The following is an 18,021-nucleotide window of genomic DNA, read 5'->3' as shown; positions in this document are numbered from 1 at the left end:
ATGCTGGCCTCAGGGCTGCTTCTTCTGGCTTTGCTGGCCTGCCTGACTGCAATGGTCTTGATATCTGTCTGGCGGCAGAGGAAGTTCCAGGGGAAACTGCCTCCCGGACCCATCCCTTTGCCCTTCATCGGGAACTACCTGCAGCTGAACACCCAGCAGATGTACAACTCCCTCATGAAGGTGTCCCAAGGCAGGGAGATGGATGGAAAGGGATGCGGGTGCCAGTTTGGCCTGGGACTGACAATGTTGGACTAGAGTCAGAAAGAGGGAAGGAAAGGAAAGGAAAGGAAAGGAAAGGAAAGAAAGGAAAGAAAGAAAGAAAGGAAAGGAAAGGAAAGGAAAGGAAAGGAAAGGAAAGGAAAGGAAAGGAAAGGAAAGGAAAGGAAAGGAAAGGAAAGGGGCATTTTAAAGATTCAGTATCAGGGTCCTAGCCAGGGAAGACCACAGCTTGGGACGTCCAACTTCTTGACCGTCAGAACTTATAGAAATGCATCCCAGTATGTGAGGTCTGGGAACAGGGCCAGTTCAGGGTAGCGGCTGCTCCCTCTAACCACTCCCACTCACCTCCATCAGATGCACGAGCGCTACGGCCCTGTGTTCACCGTGCACCTGGGGCTCCGGCGGATCGTGGTGCTGTGTGGATATGACGCTGTGAAGGAGGCCCTGCTGGACCAGGCTGAGGAATTCAGTGGGCGAGGAGAGCAGGCTACCTTCGACTGGCTCTTCAAAGGCTATGGTGAGAGGGTCTGTGGGGCGGGGTAGAGGGGGGTGTCGTCAGGCAGACCTGATGGCTTCAGTGTCCCCAGCCTTCTTCTCCTGACTTCCCCTGGTGTTCTCTGTCCCCACTCCTGTTCACTGTTGCCGCCCCTTCTGTCTCTAATGTGTCTCAGCATTCCTGCCTCTCTATTTCTCCCTGTCTCTCTTTCCCCATCTCCCTGTTCTCTTACACTAGATGTCTCTTCTTTCTCTGTATCTCTTAGAAGCTCTTAGGATTTCTGCTTCGCAATCCGAGTCCTCTGTCTCCATGTGCCTTTCTGTCTCTTCCTCCTTTTCAGCTTCTGAAACCTGTGCTTCCCCAGGTTTCTCTCTCCTTCCTTCTCTTCTTTCTTAGTCTTAGAAGCTCCATTATTTCTCCTTCAAAATCCCCATGCCTCCACCTGCTGGTAACAGTCTACCCTCCTCCCAGGCCCCCTCTGTTTCCCTCTCCCTGTTTTTCTCTCCTCTCCACCTCAGTTTTAGAATTCCTCACAATCCTTATATCCGCCTCCCAGTTCTCCATGTATCTCATTTCCCCTCCTTCCCTCCTCTCTCCTCCTGGGAGTGTCTCTCTACCTCTCTTTTCTCGGGTATCTCTCTTGCCTCTCTCCATCTGATCCTGTTCTTCCAACTCGGTCTCGGTCTCTTTCTGCATTTCTCCGAATTGTACGTCTTTCTCTGACTGTCTCTGTGTCTGTCTTTCTCCCCGGGGCGCCACATCCAGCCCCACCCCACCCCCCCATGCACCGTTCTCTCCCTCCCTCTCTTCCTTCCTTCCTCCCACCCTCTGTCCCTCCCTCCCCTCTCCTCCTGGCTTTTTCTCCCACTCGCGCTCTCTCTTCGCCCACTTCTGTATCTCCCTAGGGACCCCGGGGTCTGAGCTGGGCCTCCCGCCCCTCTCTGTCCTCCCCCCACTCCTACCCGCCCTCCGCAGGCGTGGCTTTCAGCAACGGGGAGCGCGCCAAGCAGCTCAGGCGCTTCTCCATCACCACGCTGCGGGACTTCGGCGTGGGCAAGCGCGGCATCGAGGAGCGCATCCAGGAGGAGGCGGGCTTCCTCATCCAGGCCTTCAGGGGCACGCGCGGTGAGTGGGGGACCCTGGAGTGTGCGAGAAGGAGAAGGAAAACACCTGACCCGACACACACGTTCTGGCCCCAAGAAGGGGCCTAGGTTGGGGGAAGGCGAAAGGTGACCAGACTCCCAGCTTTGGGGTCTGAGGCTGGAAGTTTGGCTCAGCACTTGCGTGCCCTCCTCAGATTCACAGACTGGCATCAGACTGCCTGGTTGACTCTCCCCCAAATCCCTGTCTCTGCAACCCCACCCCAACCCCCAGGTACCTTCATAGATCCCACGTTCTTCCTGAGTCGAACCGTCTGCAATGTCATCAGCTCCATCGTCTTCGGGGACCGCTTTGACTACGAGGACAAAGAGTTCCTGTCACTGCTGCAGATGATGCTGGGAAGCTTCCAGTTGACAGCTACATCTATCGGGCAGGTAACCCCGTCCCAGCCTAGCTCCACCATTGCCCTAGTTCAGCCTGCCAACGGCTCCCCCACAGGAGACACGTGCCCCAAACTCCCATCCTCCTCCACACAGAGTCCTCTCAAAATCAGAGCCCACTCTAGGACAACTGAGCAGTTGCATCAGAACCCAGGACAGGTGCCCCATACTCAAGGATGCCTGGATATCCCAAAAGATGCCCCCACCAACAAAAAAAGAAAAAGAAAAAGAAAAAGAAAAACAATAGACACCACAGGCAAGATACATGTCCTCAACCCAGCTTTCTCAGCAGGGAGGGGTCCTCATCCCAACTTACTTTAATATCTAACAGATGCTCCCTTTTAAGACATTCTATCTTTCCAGCTGAATTTCTTAACAGCTGGGTAAGTGATCACGTCAGTCCACTTCCTGACTACCTGAACACCTAGTGCTGCAAAACTCAGCCCGCCAAAATCACTGGTTATCTACACTGGGTCCCAAACCAGCCCACAGGAATATCTAGGCAGTGCCCCCTACCCAGCTCACTTAAATATCTCAACATTTGTACAGGTACCCCAACCAAGACAACTAAACACGTAAACACCTGGATACATTGCTCCCCAGACAACCAAATAAGTATCCCCCAATCCAGCACGACAGAAGTGCCCTGTATTAGCCCATTTGAATATCTGAACAATTAATAGGTATCTCCCCATTTCACACCTGACGCAGTGCCACTTTAATACCTTAACACCTGTCCAGAAGCCCCCAATCCAGATTCCCTAAATATCTGCACAGTTGTCTCCAACTGAGACCACACAAATGCCTAAACACCTAGACAGGTGACCTCCCCATACCAGTCCAACCTAAATAGCTAAACACATGAACAGGTATCTCCCAACCCAACATCACCTGAATATATGAACACTAGATGTGTGCTCCAATCCAGCATCACCTGCATATCTGATTCCTGGATGTGTGTTTCAGTCCATCTCATTTTAATCCTTGGACAGGAGCCCTCACACAACTCATGTGAAAACTTAGATATCTATTCCCATCCAGTCCTATTGCAATACCTAAACATCTGGGCAGGTGCCTTTAACCCAGTGCCTTCCTTGCCCTGAGACAGGTCCCACTCCCATCGGGTCCTGAGCACTGACACCGGTCCTGCCCTTCCCTTCTTTCTCTCCCCACCCTCAGCTCTATGACATGTTCTACTCAGTGATGAAACACCTGCCAGGGCCACAGCAACAGGCATTTAAAGAGCTTCAGGGCCTCGAGGACTTCGTAGCCAAGAAGGTGGCACAGAACCAACGCACGCTGGATCCCAACTCCCCGAGGGACTTCATCGACTCCTTCCTCATCCGCATGCAGGAGGTACACCCCGACAGCCAGTATGCAGAGGTCCCAGCCAGGCAGAGGGAAAGCAGGCTGGGGTGGGGGAGAACAGAGGCCCCTTGAAATCATCCCCCATCCTAATCATCCTCACAATCCCAATTATAATTAACCATCACTGGTCCATCTGTTGAGCCCTTTTGCCCACAGGCAGGACTTGTGAGTACGACTCATAAGAGCAAGCATTTCTACAACACTGCCATGTGCCAGGCACTACTTTAAGTGCTTTACGGTATCCAGCTATTGAGCACCCAAGACGGCAATTGGACTAGGCTCTCTATCATGACCCCAAATTTAACACATAGGAAACTTAGGCCCAGGAGTATACGTACCCTGTCTGAGGTCACATGCAAAGAAGCAGTGGAGCCTAGCTCAAACCCTGCTCTCTCATTCTAAGGCTGGTGCTTTTCACCACCATGCACTCTTACCTTTCATTCCCTGGTATCAGATACACCTGTATGGACAGGTGACCTGACTTTACTGTGCCACAGTGGAGGGTCCCCACCCCCATCTGGATGGCAGTCTCCCTTCTATGATGAAAGCAGATGGGGCTGTATGGGGTCTGAGGTTCAAGGTGAAAGGACCCAGGGAGGGATTTCTCCATGGTAAGCTTCAAGATGTTTAGTGAAGGAATACAATGGTGTTGCTGAAAATTCTACATCTGTGTCTCAGAGAGTGTCTCTAACTCTCTCTGATTCAATCTGTCATGCCATCTCTGTCCCTCTTTCTCATTCACTGCCACTGCCTCTCTGTATCCCTCTGTTTCTAAACATTCTTACCATGAAAAAATGACAACTAAGCTGATAATTAAAAGCCAGGCAGTCAGCTGGCAAAGAGTGTGAGGAGGGCATTTTGGGGCAAAGCCTGCATCCTGGGCAAAGGCCTGGAGGACCTGACACAGCCTGCAGAAACCAGAGTCCCTTGGACTTCCCTGGAGGTCCAGTGGTTAAGCTCTGTGCTTTCCCTGCAGGCGGCTTGGGTTCCATCCCTGGTCCAGGAAGTTGTGCATGCTGTGCAGCTGGGGAAAAAGAAAACAAAAGAAGAAAGAAAAAGGAAGGAAGGAAGGAAGGAAGGAAGGAAGGAAGGAAGGAAGGAAGAAACAAAAGAAAGGAAGGAAGGAAGAAAGGGAGGAAGAAAGAAGAAAGAGAGAGAGAGAAAGAAAGAAAGAAAACGAAAGAAAAGAGAAGAAAAGAAAGAAAACGAAAGAAAAGAGAAGAAAAGAAAGAAAAGGTAAAGAAATAGAGTCCGGCTTCCCATCTTTCGTCTGGATCTAAGAGGCAGATCAAAGGGAAAACCCCAGAAGGGCCCGCAGAGCACGGAGGAGTGGGCTCGGCCTGAGGCCCTCTCTCCACGCAGGAGGAGAAGAATCCCAACACCGAGTTTTACTTGAAGAACCTGGTGCTGACCACACTGAACCTCTTCTTTGCGGGCACCGAGACCATCAGCACGACCCTGCGGTGGGGCTTCCTGCTGCTCATGAAGCACCCAGATGTGGAGGGTAAGGCTGGGGGGCGGGAGAGAGCCACAGACCCTCAGAATTCCTATGAGCCCGCTGCCATGGTCCCACTGCTCCCAGGTCCCTAGACCCTCAGACACGTCCTGCTATCCAGAGACAAGGTGATACTCGGCTGAGAGGCACCAGCCCAGTTTCAATAGCTGTTACAATATCGAAAATACCTGAACTGATTGGTGTATAGTTCCTTGGCTGAACTGACCCCGTGCCCACCATCTGCTCCTCCAGACCATCCCTAAGCCTCTCCCCTTGCACCTCCCCTATGATGTTGGCAGGACCAGGTGAACCAGACCCTGCACCAACAGTGCCTATGGCCTGAATGGTCTACCTCCACGTCACACGTGGATGTCATGCATGTTGTACATATTTGGACGATCATCCCTGCCCTGAGTCCTCGCAGGAGCTAAGCACGTTCCCCTCCTCCCCCAGCCAAAATCCATGAGGAGATTGACCACGTGATTGGCAAGAACCGGCAGCCCAAGTTCGAGGACCGAGCCAAGATGCCCTACACAGAGGCGGTCATTCACGAGATCCAGAGATTTGGAGACATGATTCCCATGGGCGTGGCCCGCAGAGTCACCAAGGATACCAAGTTTTGAGACTTCTTCCTGCCCAAGCTGCTGCCCCACCCAGCCTACAAGGATCCCCAACCTGCTCCCTGTGACCCTGCACCCCGTTCCCCTTAGAAGCTTCCCAGGCCCTGTCCCACTCCTTCAAAGACTTCCCCAACCACCCTGTGCCTTCCACTTTCCAGTCACAGACTCCTGAAACCCATATCTCTCCAGACCTCTTGCCTCAGGGAATATGAACCCTATGTCCCCCAAAATTCCCGACTCAGGCAACATGAACTCCCCATCCCCCCAACCTCCTGTCTTGGGAGCCATGAACTGCATGTCCCTGAAACCTTCTGCCACAGGAGACACAGAGCCCATGTTCCTCACACTTCCCTGCTCACGGGACATGAACCTTATGTCTGCCAGAATTCCTGTCTCACATACGTGAATCTCATGTTCGCCAAAGCTCCTCCCTCAGAGGACTCCAACTCCCAAGCCTGCTACTTCCCTTCACAAAGGCCACCCACATTCCCCCTGCACCCCCATGTGCTTCCAGCACACCTGTTCCCCTCTCCCCTCTATCAAACTCCTCTCTCTCCTCCCAACCAGGGCACCGACGTGTTCTCTATGCTGGGCTCTGTGCTGAGAGACCCCAAGTTCCTCTCCAAGCCCTGGGATTTTAACCCCCAGCACTTCCTGGGGGCAGTTTAAGAAGAGTGCTGCTTTTGTGCACTTCTCCATTGGTAAGAGACACTGTCAAGCCAACACCAACAGGGGCCTCCTCCATCTCTCAGGTGTAACCTAGTATCTTTCTCCAACTTGGAAGTCCCTCTTACCTATACACTAGAGGCAACCAACTGCAACGCCCATACTACCAAGAACAATGGACCCAGGCAAAAGAAAAAGGATGAACATACCCATTTCGGAGATCAGGAAAATCAAGGACCAGAGTGAGTCAGGGACTGGTCCGAGGTCCCTTAAATTCTCCAGATTCCTAGAAGGGTGATGACAGCACAGCAGCCATATCTGAGTGTGTTTCTGGGGGGAAGGGGCACCTGAAGTTCCCACTACTACAGCATGTTTTGGCTCCCCCCACCCCATGTTCCAAGGAAACAGGCTCAGACCTGGGGGCAACGTCTCTGAAAGTCTCTCAGGCTTGGATATTCCAGCCCCTCCGCCCTGGGAGAGTGCAATGTGGGTGGGTATTGGGTTTGGGAAGGAATGAGCACAGGCCTCACCCCCACGCCTCCCACCCTGTTCCTTCAGGAAAGCGGTACTGTTTCGGAGAAGGCCTGGCTAGAATGGAGCTCTTTCTCTTCCTCACCACCATCCTGCAGAACTGCCACCTCAAGTCCCCACAGTCACCCCAGGACATCGACGTGTCCCCTAAACACATGGCCTTTGCCACCATCCCAGGAAACTACACCATGAGCTATCTGCCCTGCTGTGCCAGGGCTGTGCCAGGGCGGGGCTGGTGGGTGGGGCAAATGGGGAGGGAGGGGCCGAGGCAGGGTTGGGGGAGGGGGGGCTAATGCTGGGGGATGGGGGGACAGGGAGAAAGGAAGGGGCAAGGTGGATACGAGAGGAAGAGGAGACAGAACAGACCCTCTTCCCCTTCCTAGAGGTAGGATGAGAGGAAAAGAAACCTAATCGATACTCTGAATAGAACAATAAAGTCATTATTTACTGAGCAAGTACACTGTGTCACCTCTATGCTGAAAGACTCATACACTCACCTCCCTTCATACTCACAAACCTATGTCTCAGGAAACAGTATACATGCCCTTTTATACAGTTAACAAAGATGAGGTCCAGAAAGCGTAAGTGTCTATCTGAGGTCCCCCAGAACACAAGTAAGTACTCAGCAGGTACATGAACACGCGTGTGCTTAGGGACTGTACTTAGCCCACAGTCCTTTGGGGAGATCTCAGAAAAGCATCTCTTCCTCTAGTGAAAAAAAAACCTTATTATTTTATTCCACAACCTGAGCAGCTCTGTGCAGGGGATGTTTCCAGAGCCCTGACTGCACCACACGCTTGCCCACACTCTTGCCTAATCGTGCACACCTTAGATGCCAGGGCATATTTCACGCCCACCACCAGATAAGCTCTTCTGTCCAATCAGAGTCACCCCTGGGGACAGGAGGCAGACTTCTTAGTGAAATGGGTGGGAGAGGGAAACACTTTCAGAGAACGCGAGGAGAATTTTGGAAGCCACACAGGTGTTCTCTCAGCACAGTCTGTGTGAGAGTGTGTGCATGCGTGTGTGCAGGAAGGCACACAAGTATGTGATTGCATGCTCTCCTGAGTGGATGCAGGAAGTCATACTTCCTATGAGTTTCTGAAGGTGAGGCTCTCCCTGATGGATCTGGGGTCTGCAGAAAGTCTCTGAATCCCCTGCTTCCTCCAGTTAAGTTAGTGTACATCCCCTTAGAAGTGGCATCCCTCAGCACTGCACAGTCTAAACACTCATACACATCAGCTTTAGATCTTTGTGTTACATCTACAGTTAGAGCTAACGTTATATCTGAATGCTACACAGATTCCACCTCCATAAAACATGCCACACTCGAAGCACCAGTGATTGAGATCAAAGGAGAGGAAATCTGGTCCTTTGAACCCGGCACGTTTCATAACAGTGGACGATACTCATGTTTCTGAATTTCCAGTATCTCTGTTTGGTAACGTGGGTTCCATGAATTGGCTGCTTCCTCCTCATGGGAGGGAGATAAGGATCCACAGGGCTACACTCCTTATTATACAAACACACTATTTAACAATGCAGATTTGGGAATCTAACCTTATCCATCCATGTGCATGTCACTTTAAGAGGCTTCTAGAAACCTCACCTGGGGGAATCTTAGAATTGTGGCATAACTAAGCTGTCGAATCTTGGAACTGCAGAGTCAACAATTCATAATCTTAGAATTGCGGCTCCCCAAAAACTTAAAACATTTGAATTACTGATGCTTGGAACTCCTGATCCTCCAATTTTTAGCATCAGAGTTTCCTCTGCCCACATCCTTGACAACCGCATCCCCAGCTCCCCTGGTGGCAAACGTCAGTTCTCTCACCTGAACGTTCCTTCTGAGAAATAGTCAAGAGAAGAAAGGAGGGGCTGGAGCTAGCTGGGTTCTATGAGACACATCTCCAAGGGACGACAGAGTGGCTAGTAGGTCTTTGCCCAGCAAGAAGGGAAATGAGAGGGAAGAGAGAACAAGACAACCCCCAGAATCCTCAAACTTACACCTGAAGGGGGAAAAGCAGGAGTCCATCAAGGCATTCACTGGAGGTGCCAAGAGAAGTCACATTCCAGCCACCACTGCCTCGATCGCACCTGTCCAGAGAGGACACTCTCAGCTTGGTTGCTCTGGAAGGGCCAATGACCCAACCCAGCAAAGGGACAGTGCTGGGATAGAGGTGTGAACAGGAGCCCTGGATTTTGGTCCAGGCTTTGTTGCTCACTCCTTGGGTTTTTCTGAGCCTCTCTCTGAACAAGGGGGAAGGGGTGGGGGGGCGGATGGATTGGGGGAGGATGAACTGGGAGATTGGGATTAGCAAATATACATTATTAATAAGGAAAAGAAATCAAATTGGACACTTTCAGTATATGCAGGTTATTTTATGTCAATTATATCCCAATAAAAGTCTGAAGGAGAAGGGGGAGGGGGAGGGCGTGGGGAGGGGGAGGGGCAGGAGGAGGAGGAGAAGAAAAGGGGGAGGGGGAGGGGAGGGGGGAGGAGGAGAAGAAAAGGGGGAGGGGGAGGGGAGGGGGAGGAGGAGAAGAAAAGGGGGAGGGGGAGGGGAGGGGGAGGGGAAGGAGGAGGAGGAGGAGGAGGAGAAGGAGAAGGAGAAGGAGAAGAAGAAGAAGAAGAAGAAGAAGAAGAAGAGACAACAAAACACCAAATTCACTTGATCTCTCAGTGCCCAAGTGCTTCTCCTGGTCTCACCCCCTCACCCCCTCAACAGCAAGCTCATGACAGCCTCTCTGGACTCAGTGCCTTTGCTGCTGCCAAACTCAGTGGAAAACAAATTCCCCAAATGTCTATTTCTATTTATTTTTTTATACCCCTCTCCTTGACAGGGAACAGAGGGAAGAGGAGGGGACAGGCCTGGTGCAGGCTGGGATCGGGATCAGGGGGACTGATAACCTGCCAAGCCTGTGCTCATCTCTTGCCCTCCCCTTCCCCCTCCAAAACCAACAAACAACTTTCATCTCTCTACTTTGGCCTCTGCCCTTTGTTCCCTTCCCCCAGGACTCAGATCTTAGGGCCTAGAATAACCTGAGCAAGATGCCAGTCCTGGCCTTGCCAACGTCACCCAGCAGCACTTTTCTAAGGCTAGATGTGGCACCTGAGCAGGGTAGTCTCACTGCCACAGCCTGTCCAGTGCCATCTGGGGCATCTCTCAGGCCCACATAGGACCCATCTCAGCACCAATGTGGCGTCCATAACAGCATTAAGTGGGACCCACCTCGGGACCTATATGGTGCCACCCTTATGCCCTCCTGGAGGCAGCCCCAGTAGCCACATGTACCTATTTTCAGAGCCCGTGTGACACCAGAGATGCTGCTGTTACTGTTTCCCTGCTATCTCCTTCAATGTCAACTTAATTTCAATCTTAGTGTCTACCTGGGGGCAGGCTCAATGTCAACAGGATGCCTCTCCCCACCCCAGGCCACCTGATGCCCATAGCAGGACCTGCTCATGTAAACCCTGTTTCCAATGCTGCTGCTAATTACAGCACCCACCTGCTGCTAAACGTGACCTCCACGTGGCCCCCAGGGTGGCCTAGACCAGTCAATGGAGGAAGAAGTAGGACAGAGAGTTCAACTCCCTGCTCCCACACTTACTCCCTGCGTGACCTCCAGCAAGTGGCTTTACAGAGTCTCAGGCTTCTCAACCTCAAGATGAAGATGCTAATGAACCAGCCCCACTGGGACAAGGACCAGTGAGATCCTGCACTTGTGAACTTCATCTTCACAGCGGGTGCTTACCAGGGTAACCATCATTATGGAGGGAAAAAGTCAGTGAGGGAAGGACAGCAGGACCACTCCTCATTTTCCTACTCCCACTTTCAGCATCCTAGGGCCCCTCTCTATTCCTAACACTGGCGTTTACCCGAATCTCCCCAGATATACTCTCCTCTACCTGCTAAGAGCAGCCCTGAAACAGCAGGTATCGCCCCTAACGGGGACATCACACACCCTCACATACAACTTTCTCTTCCCAAATTCTCCCTTTCCACGGGTGGGGAAACCCAATCCCAGGAAGGGGAAATGAGTGCAGAGCAGGAGAGACAGGGGTCACACATGTGCCCCCGGCCCACTCTCTGTGTTCTGTCCTCAGTATACCTACATGGAAAATGGGAAACATTAATAATGATAATAGTAATAATAATAATAATAGAATTGATACAATCAACATAGTGGACTTCCCTAAGGATCTGGGTAGGGAACCAGTGGGGCTCTCTCTCAATTCCAACCCTTGAAGACAGTTGGGATGTTTCAGTATCATATTGGTGGTTATTACTATTTCACAAGCCCTGGAGGTCCCTCTGGCACCAGAGACCATGAGTTACTCTTCTCCAGTTCTGTGGAACATTCCACGGGATTCCAGCTCTGGTCTCCTATCTCTTGCCTAATCACAGATGGTCAGTTCTATAACCCCCTTCCTGATCTCACTTTGAGGCTCCAATGAGGATTCTGGGCGTGAAGAAGCAGCATGGACCAGGCGGAGGAATTCAGTGGGCGAGGAGAGCAAGCTACCTTCACGTGGCTCTCCAAAGACTATGGTGAGGGGGACCGAGGGTCAGGGCGCAGGGGCATGTGGTCAGGCAGACTTGATGGCTTCAGTGTCCTCAACCTTCTTCTGCTGACTTCCTGGTGTTCTCCGTCCCCACTCCTGTTTGCTGGTGAGCCCCATCTGCTCCTGCATTTGCATTTCTCCCTGCCTCTCTCTGCCCCATCTCCCTGTTCTCTTTCACGAGATGTCCCTTCCTTCTCTGTATCTCTTAGAAGCTCTTGGCATGTCTGTTTTGGAAACCTGGGCCTCTATCTCCATATGCCTCTTTTTAAAATATGTATGTATGTATGTATGTATGTATGTATGTATTTGCTTGTTCTGGGTGTTAGTTGTGGCGGGCAGGCTCCTTTTTTGTGGCTCACCAGCTCCTTAGTTGCTGCACCCAGGCTCCTTCGTTGCAGCATGCAAACTCCCAGTTATGGCATGCATGTGGGATCTAGTTCTCTGGGCAGGGATCCAACCCAGGCCCCCTGCGTTGGGAGCCAAAAGTCTTATGCACGGTGACACCAGGGAAGTCCCTCTATATGCCTTTTTGTCTTTTTCTCCTTTTCAGTTTCTGGGCTTCCCCAGGTTTCTCTCTCCTGCCCTCTTTCCCGTCTTTCTGGGCATTAGATTTTCACATTATTTCTCCTTCAAAATCCCCATGCCTCCATCTGCTGGTAACAGCCTCTCCTCCTCCCGGACCCTCTCTGTTTCTCCCTCCCTATGTTTCTCTTTTCACCTTCACAACTAGTAGAATCTTTGCGATTATTAGAACCGCCTCCCAGAGCTTCTCCTTTCTCACTTCCCCTCCTTCCCTCCTCTCTTTCTCTTCCTGGGAGTCTCTCTCTCTGTTCTCCGGTATCTCTCTCGCCTCTCTCCTTCTCATCCTCTTCTTCCAACTCGGTATCTCTCTCTTTCTGCGTCTCTCTGAGTTTATATCTCTCTCTGCGGTATGTCTCTCTCTGTCTGTCTCTGTCTGTCTATCTCTGTTTGTCTGTTTCTCACCCGCCCTCCCTTCCCACCCCCCTCCTTGTCTCCTCCAACCCTCTGTCCCGCCCTCCCCTCCCCTCCCCTCCCCTCCCCGCTCTTCTCCCACTTGCTCTCTTTAGGCCCACCTCCCCCTTCCTCTCAGGGAGCCCAGGCTCTGGCCTTAACCTGCCCCGCACCTCTCTGCCCTCCCCCACTCCTACCCGCCCTCCGCAGGCGTGGCGTTCAGCAACGGGGAGCGCGCCAAGCAGCTCAGGCGCTTCTCCATCACCACGCTGCGGGACTTCGGCGTGGCAAGCGCGGCATCGAGGAGCGCATCCAGGAGAAGGCGGGCTTCCTCATCCAGGCCTTCAGGGGCACGCGCGGTGAGTGGGGGACCCTGGAGTGTGCGAGAGGGAGAAGGAAAACACCTGACCCGACACACACGTTCTGGCCCCAAAAGGTGGCTAGGTTGGGGGAAGACGTCCAGACTCCCAGCTCTGGAGTCCGAGGCTGGAAGTTTGGCTTAGCATTTCTGTGCCCTCCTCAGATTCACAGACTGGCATCACACCGCCTGGCTGACTCTCCCCCAAATCCCGGTCTCCACAACCCCACCCCAACCCCCAGGTGCCTTCATAGATCCCACGTTCTTCCTGAGTCGAACCGTCTCCAGTGTCCTCAGGTCCATCGTCTTCGGGGACTGCTTTGACTACAAGGACAAAGAGTTCCTGGCACTGCTGCAGATGATTCTGGGAAGCTTCCAGTTCACAGCTACGACTACCGGTCAGGTAACCCCGTCCCAGCCTAGCTCCACCATTGCCCTACCTCAGCCTGCCAACTGCTCCCCCACAGGAGACACGTGCCCCAAACTCCCATCCTCCTCCAGACAGAGTCCCCTCAAAACCAGCCCTACTCTCAGACAGCTGAACACTTGCACCAAAACCTCAGACAGGTGCCCAATATCCAGTCTCCAAGGATGTCTGGATATCCCAAGAGATGCTCCCATCACCAGAAAAAAAAAAAAAAAACGAAAACAATAGACAACGCAGGAAAGATAAATTTCCTCAGCCCTGCTTGCTCACCAGGGAGCGGTCCTCATCCCAACCTACTTTAATACCTTACAGATGCTCCCCCTTAAGACATTCCATTTTTCCATCTGAATTTCTTAACAGCTGGAAAAGTGATCACATCAACCAACTTCCTGACTACCTGAACACCTGGCGCTGCAAAATTCAGCCCACCAAAATCATTGGTTATCTACACAGGTGTCCCAAACCAGCCCATGGGAATATCTAGACAGTGCCCCCTACCCAGAACACTTAATTAATTCAACATATAGACAGCTACCCCTCCCAAGACAACTAAACAGGTAAATGCCTGGATAGATTGTTCCCCAAACACCCAATTAAGTGTCCTCAAACCCAGCTCATTCGAACACCTACAGAAGTGCCCTCTATTGGTCCATCTGAATATCTGAACACCTGAACAGGTATCTCGCCATTTAAACACCTGTACACCAGCACCATTTTAACACCTTAACACCACCACAGAAGCCCCCAATTCACATTCCCTAAATAACTGGACAGCTGTCTCCAACTGACACCACAACAATGCCAAACACCTACACAGGTGTCCTCCCAATACCAGTCCCAACTAAATAGCTAAACACCTGAACAGATATCTCCCAAACCCACAGCACCTGAATATATGAACACCGGGTGTGTGCTCCAATCCAGCATCACCTGTGTATCAGTTACCTGCATATGTGTTTCAGGCCATCTCACTTTAATTCTTGGACAGGGGCCCTCACACTTAACTCATGTGAAAACTTAGATATCTATTCCAATCCAGTCCTATTGCAATACCTAAACATCTGGGCAGGTGCCTTTAACCCAGTGCCTTCCTTGCCCTGAGACAGGTCCCACTCCCATCGGGTCCTGAGCACTGACACCGGTCCTGCCCTTCCCTTCTTTCTCTCCCCACCCTCAGCTCTATGACATGTTCTACTCAGTGATGAAACACCTGCCAGGGCCACAGCAACAGGCATTTAAAGAGCTTCAGGGCCTCGAGGACTTCGTAGCCAAGAAGGTGGCACAGAACCAACGCACGCTGGATCCCAACTCCCCGAGGGACTTCATCGACTCCTTCCTCATCCGCATGCAGGAGGTACACCCCGACAGCCAGTATGCAGAGGTCCCAGCCAGGCAGAGGGAAAGCAGGCTGGGGTGGGGGAGAACAGAGGCCCCTTGAAATCATCCCCCATCCTAATCATCCTCACAATCTCAATTATAATTAACCATCACTGGTCCATCTGTTGAGCCCTTTTGCCCACAGGCAGGACTTGTGAGTATGACTCATAAGAGCAAGCATTTCTACAGCACTGCCATGCGCCAGGCACTACTTTAAGTGCTTTATGGTATCCAGCTTTTGAGCACCCAAGACGGCAATTGGACTAGACTCTCTATTATGACCCCAACTTTACATATGAGGAAACTTAGGCCCAGGAGTATACATACCCTGTCTGAGGTCACACAGCGAGGAAGCAGTGGAGCCTAGCTCAAACCCTGCTCTCTCATTCTAAGGCTGGTGCTTTTCACCACCATGCACTCTTACCTTTCATTCCCTGGTATCAGATACACCTGTATGGACAGGTGACCTGACTTTACTGTGCCACAGTGGAGGGTCCCCACCCCCATCTGGATGGCAGTCTCCCTTCTATGATGAAAGCAGATGGGGCTGTATGGGGTCTGAGGTTCAAGGTGAAAAGACCCAGGGAGGGATTTCTCCATGGTAAGCTTCAAGATGTTTAGTGAAGGAATACGATGCTGTTGCTGAAAATTCTGCATCTGTGTCTCAGGAAGTGTCTCTAACTCTCTCTGATTCAATCTGTCATGCCATCTCTGTCCCTCTTTCTCATTCACTGCCACTGTCTCTCTGTATCCCTCTGTTTCTAAACATTCTTACCATGAAAAAATGACAACTAAGCTGATAATTAAAGGCCAGGTCGTCAGCTGGCAAAGAGTGTGAGGAGGGCATTTTGGGGCAAAGCCTGCATCCTGGGCAAAGGCCTGGAGGACCAGACACAGCGTGCAGGAAACAGAGTCCCTTGGACTTCCCTGGAGGTGCAGTGGTTAAGCTCGATGCTCCCCCTAGGCCGCATGGGTTCCATCCCTGATCCAGGAAGTTCTGCATGCTGTGCAGCTGCGGGGGGAAAGAAAGGCAAGAACGAAAAGAGAAGAAAGGAAATGCAAAGAAATAGAGTCCTGCTTCCAACCTTTGGTCTGGATCTAAGAGGCAGATCAAAGGGAAAACCCCAGAAGGGCCCGCAGAGCATGGAGGAGTGGGCTCGGCCTGAGGCCCTCTCTCCACGCAGGAGAAGAAGAATCCCAACATCGAGTTCTACTTGAAGAACCTGGTGCTGACCACACTGAACCTCTTCTTTGCAGGCACCGAGACCATCAGCACGACCCTGCGGTGGGGCTTCCTACTGCTCATGAAGCACCCAGATGTGGAGGGTAAGGCTGGGGGGCGGGGGAGAGCCACAGACCCTCAGAATTCCTATGAGCCCGCTGCCATGGTCCCACTGCTCCCAGGTCCCTAGACCCTCAGACACGTCCTGCTATCCAGAGACAAGGTGATACTCCGCTGAGAGGCACCAGCCCAGTTTCAGTAGCTGTTACAATATCGAAAATGCCTGAACTGATTGGTGTATAGTTCCTTGGCTGAACTGACCACGTGCCCACCATCTGCTCCTCCAGACCATCCCTAAGCCTCTCCCCTTGCACCTCCCCTATGATGTTGGCAGGACCAGGTGAACCAGACCCTGCACCAACAGTGCCTATGGCCTGAATGGTCTACTTCCACGTCACACGTGGGTGTCATGCATATTGTACATATTTGGACGATCATCCCTGCCCTGAGTCCTCGCAGGAGCTAAGCACGTTCCCCTCCTCCCCCAGCCAAAATCCATGAGGAGATTGACCACGTGATTGGCAAGAACCGGCAGCCCAAGTTCGAGGACCGAGCCAAGATACCCTACACAGAGGCGTTCATTCACGAGATCCAGAGATTTGGAGACATCATTCCCATGGGCGTGGCCCGCAGAGTCACCAAGGATACCAAGTTTCGAGACTTCTTCCTACCCAAGCTGCTGCCCCACCCAGCCTACAAGGATCCCCAACCTGCTCCCTGTGACCCTGCACCCCGTTCCCCTTAGAAGCTTCCCAGGCCCTGTCCCACTCCTTCAAAGTCTTCCCCAACCACCCTGTGCCTTCCACTTTCCAGTCACAGACTCCTGAAACCCATATCTCTCCAGACCTCTTGCCTCAGGGAATATGAACCCTATGTCCCCCAAAATTCCTGCCTCAGGCAACATGACCACCCCATCTCCGCTACCTCCTGCCTTGGGAGACATGAACCGCATGTCCCTGAATCCTTCTGCCCCAGGAGACACAGAGCCCATGTTCCTCACACTTCCCTGCTCACGGGACATGAACCCCATGTCTGCCAATCTTCCTGTCTCAGATACATGAATCTCATCTCCCCCAAAATACCTCCCTCGGAGGACCCCAACACCCATGCCTCCCACTTCCCTTCCCCTAGGGCACCCAAATTCCCCCTCCACACCTATGTGCTTTCAGCACACCCATCCCACACCCCACCTTATCAAAGTCCCCTGCCTCCTCCCAACCAGGGCACCGAAGTGTTCCCTATGCTGGGCTCTGTGCTGAGAGACCCCAAGTTCTTCTCCAACCCCCGAGATTTCAACCCCCAGCACTTCCTGGATGAGCAGGGGCAGTTTAAGAAGAGTGATGCTTTTGTGCCCTTCTCCATCGGTAAGAGACACTGCCAAAGCCAACACCAATGGGGACTTCCTTCATCTCTCAGGTGTAACCTAGTATCTTTCTCCAACTGGCAAGTCCCTGTTACCATATACACTGGAGACAACCAGCTGCAACCCCCATAACTACCAAGACATGGGGCCCAGGCAAAAGAAAATGGATGAACATACCCATTTCAGAGATGGGGAAAGTCAAGGTCCAAGAGTGAGTCAAGGATTTGTCCAAGGTCACTTATATTCTTCAGATTCCTAGAAAGCCAATGACAGCACAGCAGCCATATTGGAGTATGTATTTTGGTTAAAGGGTGACCTAAAATTCCCAACCCTACAGCTTGTTCTGGCTCCCCCCACCCCATGTTCTCAGAAAACAGGCTCAGAGAGGAGTCGCAACTTCTCTGAAAGTCTCTCAGGCCTTGATATTCCAGTCTCCCCTCTCTATAATAATGCAACTGGGGGTCTGTAGGTAGTCGCGTCAGGGCAGCAATTAGAACAAGCCTCACCCCCCATGCCTCCCACCCTGTTCCTTCAGGAAAGTGGTACTGTTTCGGAGAAGGCCTGGCTAGAATGGAGCTCTTTCTCTTCCTCACCACCATCCTGCAGAACTTCCACCTCAAGTCCACACAGTCACCCCAGGACATCGACGTGTCCCCCAAACACGTGGGCTTTGCCACCATCCCACCAAACTACACCCTGAGCTTCCTGCCCCGCTGAGCCAGGGCTGTGCCAGGGCGGG

General features: G+C 52.2%; 1 pseudogene; it reads left to right on the top strand.

The window, feature by feature from the left end:
- On the top strand, nt 1-18,021 carry LOC130838103 (cytochrome P450 2A13-like; annotated as a pseudogene).

This window comes from Hippopotamus amphibius, chromosome 16 (genome assembly GCF_030028045.1).
Source record: "Hippopotamus amphibius kiboko isolate mHipAmp2 chromosome 16, mHipAmp2.hap2, whole genome shotgun sequence".
Taxonomy (NCBI): domain Eukaryota; kingdom Metazoa; phylum Chordata; class Mammalia; order Artiodactyla; family Hippopotamidae; genus Hippopotamus; species Hippopotamus amphibius.
Note: the sequence above shows the minus strand (reverse complement) of the source record. Positions and strands in the feature narration are given on the sequence as shown.